The 5,339-nt window shown below is 36.3% G+C and overlaps 1 non-coding gene across 1 annotated transcript; it reads right to left on the bottom strand.

Moving 5' to 3' along the window:
* Positions 1 to 3,997: 3,997 nt before the first annotated feature.
* Positions 3,998 to 4,086, bottom strand: Trnay-gua (transfer RNA tyrosine (anticodon GUA)). The gene is given in 2 exon segments: positions 3,998 to 4,033; positions 4,050 to 4,086. It is a non-coding gene; the product is annotated as a tRNA-Tyr (tRNA).
* Positions 4,087 to 5,339: the final 1,253 nt, after the last annotated feature.

The raw sequence follows: 5,339 nt of genomic DNA, 5'->3' as shown, positions 1-5,339 counted from the left end.
TAATAATCATAATTCAAAGCAAGAAGGCAAATTATTAATATTAAACTATTACCTAGAGACAGAATATTGTTAAGGAATAACTACACCTGCGATTGATTCTTGTTTAAAGTGGCACATTTTAAAGTAATCCTAACAAAACCATAAAGAGGTAAAAAAACTACAAATAAATTAATACTTTCTCAACAATATCACATTCCAAATCCGCTCACAATAGACCCGAAGCTTAAATCCAGAAAGTCTCAAGTTCCATGCGAATTGCTAGCGCACTGAAGACCTTATGTATCGGACAGTGGTATAAAATCGCACCCACCCACATAGATTAATGATTCACTCGACAATAGATCCGTTTTTTGATACGATCCCTTTTCGATTTAACAGCAATTAAAAAGTTTCACAAAGCAGCGAAAGGGTTAACTTCATTTGCGTATAATTGGTTAGATTTGCTGGTCGAAATGGGACGGAGGATGTTTTGGATAATCACGAGACGAGTACGATACGGGATATTAATAACTACAATTTAAAATATTAATTTCAGGTAAGTAGCTTAAGGGCATTTATGTGTGTGTTTATTAAGTAATAAATAATTGTTACTTGGTAATATATACATGGAAAACATCCTCACGGATGTTATAAATATCGCCCGTCTAAATAGTACCCGTAACACAAGCCTTATTGTACTTATAGCGGGACTAGGTAGATTTCTGTGTTCTACAATATTTATTAATTTACATAGGTACTTATGTACATAGAATATTGAATTTAGGAAGGACTTATAGATAGAATGGGAACGAATGGATGTATTTCATTCCTCCATAAATTGTTCTGCAGTTTAGCAAAATTTTTGTAATATTTAAAAGTATTTTTCATGCAATAAATTGAAGAAAAAAAAGTGTGTGCGTGTAATTTTTACACGCGATTGAAGTAAAACTTCTTTGACGATGACGTTTATTTTATAGCTATGTTGGCACTTTGACGTGTGTCCTATTGTGCATGTGTCACTACTGAGCGTTACTTCTGTCAGAAAAAAAAATCTGAGTTACCCTCTCGTCGCGCCTAAAGAAGTTTTACTTCAAAAAATACCTACCTACTTGTCAATTTAATACATACCTATCTTACTCTGTACCTAGCCTTAAATTTTCACTTACCTGACCTATATCTGAACTATAAAAAAAGCTGACTTCAAATTTATTCTAAATTTTAAATTAATTAAGGAAAATACCAATCGCCAAGAGTTAAATCGTCACAAGAAAAGACTCTCCGTACAAGAATTACCTATTTTTTTCTAACTTAAATTAATTTGTATAGAAGACATCCCCGTCTCAGTAATTGATTCCTCACGGTGCTCTGCGGTGCGCAGGTCCCATTGTTCGACAATCGAATTTACACTAATTTGATTGCATTTCTTCTCCGGTATCTCTGTACTTTTTAAAGGTCGGATCCTTTTAATGGATCTTGATGAAGGGGGATGAGGAGGTATTCCATTATTTGACTGTGGTAGTATTTACAGTTGTGAATGTTAAAAATCTTATACAGTAAATACGTTACACGTAGTGCGTGTGCGTCACTATATTTTTCAGACAATTTATAAATACATATACTTGCCAATGGTAAAGTATCCTTAGTAGTCTTAGATTGCAGGTGAAACACTGATAAGATAAATTGAAAAGCTGTATCAATATTATTTTGATAAGAACTGGATTCATACAAAAAAATAATTTCTTATAGGTACAGTCAAGTCTATTACGTGCCTTCAGTCAATCGATATGAAAGCCGCCAGGCGTCTCAAAACTCTCAAATCCCTGTCATTGTCACTGTGACAAAATACGTCGTAGTACAGAAATCAAATTCCTTGACCATACTTATTTACCCACTTTTATGACCCATTGTTGATGATTGACCTTAATTCCTAATTTCCTATACATACTTATCTGTGATTCCTCGAAATGTTTAATTTAATGAGCTCAAAACCCGATAATTATGCGTTGCGTTTTTGCGTTTTTTCTTTGGCCACGTTCCAGTCGGACTCGCGCACCGAGGGTTCCGTACTTTTAGGGTTCCGTACCTCAAAAGGAAAAAACGGAACCCTTATAGGATCACTCGTGCGTCTGTCTGTCTGTCCGTCTGTCACAGCCTATTTTCTCCGAAACTACTGGACCAATTAAGTTGAAATTTGGTATACATATGTATTGTGACCCAAAGACAGGCGCGGCTTCCTCTAAGGAGCGCTTGTGCAGTGCACTCCCATAAAATTATAGTGCCTAATTAATATATTACTCTTTAAGATCTATCGTACAAAAGTCAATACCAATTAAATAATTACCTTTATTCATTATAAGTTTATAGACGGCCTATACTACTCGGCCTACTCCTATAATTTCATAGGAATCATAGGTAACGCGCGAAGCGGAGCGCTTTGGATTGCGCTCCTATGAAAAAGATTTAGTACATAAAATCAATAGGAAATTCAATGAGAGCGAAAGAGAAGTTTCGCTACAGTTCCGCACGTGAAACAGAAGATTTTCTATGAAGAAAGAGGTAAAATTGGAGCGGCGCTCCGTAGCCCGTTTGACCTTGCGCCCTCTCGTCGAATGCGCGCGCATTGTGTGCGCCATATTGTCACTTGTTTGTAAACAGACCTTAGTTAGTAGTCAATTTTAAAGTACGCGCGTGAATGGAATTTTGGCATTTTTTTATTATAAATAATTAACCAAGAGTTTAAGCAGTAACTGCACATAATTTGTTTGTTGTGAGGTGTTTAAAATGAATGAATTTAACGGGAGAATGTGAAAAAAGTTTACAAAATCGACTCGAGTTCAATATAAAAGGAAAACCTTGAACTTTCGTAACAATGTTCGTCAAAAACAAAAACTTATATGTCATTAAATAAGATCAATATGAAAAAACACCGTGGTTGTGTTATGTCGCTGTGATAAAAGTAACTAGGTGTTTTAGTTTATCGTGTTACCTACCTAAGTACATGTATGTACCTAAGTATATGTCTTGTTTGGAGCGGGCGCGGGCGGGCCGGGCGACGGCTGTGCGGTGAGTTTGCTTGGACCGAAACCGATGTGTTAACAATTTAGCACATATTTCCATAAAATTTGAAAACAACATTCACAACCTAGAATCCATTTGTAAAATGAACTGCAGTTAGCGTCTATCGGTCGTCAAGATATTCGTAATAGCGAAATTCTATAAGAGAGTTCAATGACCGTATTTTGTGTCGGTTAATTCAATGTGTTGTTTTTTACTGTGATAGTGAACACCCATAATATAGAATCACCAGCCGCCGCTGCCCAAAGACGGTCATTTAACGTTAACAAATGAATTTTAAACACGGGGGCCACTTTTGGGGGGTAAATGAGAAATTTAAAAAATAAAGTTTCTAAACCTATATCGTGTTACATATCAAATGAAAGAGCTTATCGTGAGAATCTCAAATATATGTTTTTTATTATTTTAGGATAAACAGTTTAGGATTTATTTAAGAAAATAGGCAAAAAATGACCATTCCCCCCTTTTATTTCCGAAACTACTGGGTCAAAAATTATGAAAAAAATACACAAAATAGATCTTTACCTATAGATCACAGGAAAACCTATTAGAAATGTGCAGTCAAGCGCGAGTCGGACTTCATTACTTAGTTTTTGATCCGACCCCTACGGGTTTTTTAATAAAAAATACATTGTTTAAATTTTTTAATGTACGGAACCCTTGGAACGCGAGTCCGACTCGCACTTGGCTGGTTTTTTAGTATTTGTTGCTATAGCGGCAACAGAAATACATCATCTGTGAAAATTTCCACTGTCTAGCTATCACGGTTCATGAGATACAGCCTGGTGACAGACAGACAGACGGACAGACGGACAGCGTAGTCTTAGTAATAGGGTCCTAATTTTACCCTTATCATTTAAATCGATTAAGATAAGAAACATGAACTAAAAAAATTTAAACAACGATAATGAAAAGACAAAAAAAATATTATTAATTTTCACGATCCTTCGAGCCGGATTTGAACCAGCGACCTATGGATTACCGTCTTTAGCCAACTACAGTCCACCGCTCTACCAACTGAGCTATCGAAGGGGTATTGTGATGGGCGAAATTTCGGACTACTTACCTTTCACTGAGTTACTTAGTAGGTGTAGTGTAGGTACATAATATGTCTTGCGCCGCCGCGAGCGTTATGTGCACTGCACGACACCTTATGGCTCCTCTACACGATGGCCCAGCGTAGGCCAGTCTAAGGGATGCAGCTATGCGGTGGAATGAGATAGCAATATTACTTGCTCCCTCTAACGCATAAATGTGTCCCTTGGACTGGCCTACGCTGGGCCATCGTGTAAAGGAGCCATTATGAAAATGTAGGTGTAATTACCTAATACTCAAAATGTTCCAGTATTTTCATAAGAACATGTATTCTAAGTAGTATCCGCTAAAATATTTTTAGGGTTCCGTAGTCAACTATGAACCCCTATAATAGTTTCGCCATGTCCGTCTGTCTGTCCGTCTGCGGCTTTGCTACGTGATCTTTAATGCTAAAAAGCTGCAATTTACATTTACATTTACATTTGCATTGCATTGCATTTATTTAATTTATTTGTATTTATGTATATACATAAATCAATCATGGAAAAATGGTAAAATAAAATTACAAAAAAATAAAGTTACTACAGTTATAGAAACATATGTATCAAAACGTTTTCATTACAAGATGGCCAAAATATTTCCAGGTTGTAAACAAGATGGAGCGAGACATCACGCTAATAACATCAGCGGGGATGAGCAGAATGCCCCGAATATTTCATCGCGAGAGCACCAGTAAATTATCTAAATAGAGATCACTCCCCAATCAGTGAGGTTGGCTCGGATGCAGTTACGCTGGAAACGACAGTACGTACTCGTACCAGAAAAGCGAAAGTGGGTAGTCGTAGAATACTGTATTTGCATAGTTAGGTAAAGTACCTATACCTCTACGAGATTCAATAAACTGAATATCTAAGGAACAGAACCTATTTTTTAAACTTGGCCGAAATAGCTTTTTCTTAATATTTTACGAGTAATTAATGATTACTGTTTATTATGAATTTTAATTAGATTCATCGAAATCATATCAGTCGAAAGATGTCCACTACTGAACAAATCTAGTTGACGTGCGTTAGTGCAATGCTCACATCTAATGGTTACATGCGAAATTATCAATTGTTATAAGAGAAAAACAGGCCAATTTGAACGTGCACTGATTTCAGAATAACGTCTAACTCATATCATCGTGCATTTCGTACTTATCCGTAATACATGTATTGCCGCGGGCGAGACGCACGATGACTAAATAACAC

The sequence above is a fragment of the Cydia strobilella genome, chromosome 1 (genome assembly GCF_947568885.1).
Source record: "Cydia strobilella chromosome 1, ilCydStro3.1, whole genome shotgun sequence".
Taxonomy (NCBI): Eukaryota; Metazoa; Arthropoda; class Insecta; order Lepidoptera; family Tortricidae; genus Cydia; species Cydia strobilella.
Note: the sequence above shows the minus strand (reverse complement) of the source record. Positions and strands in the feature narration are given on the sequence as shown.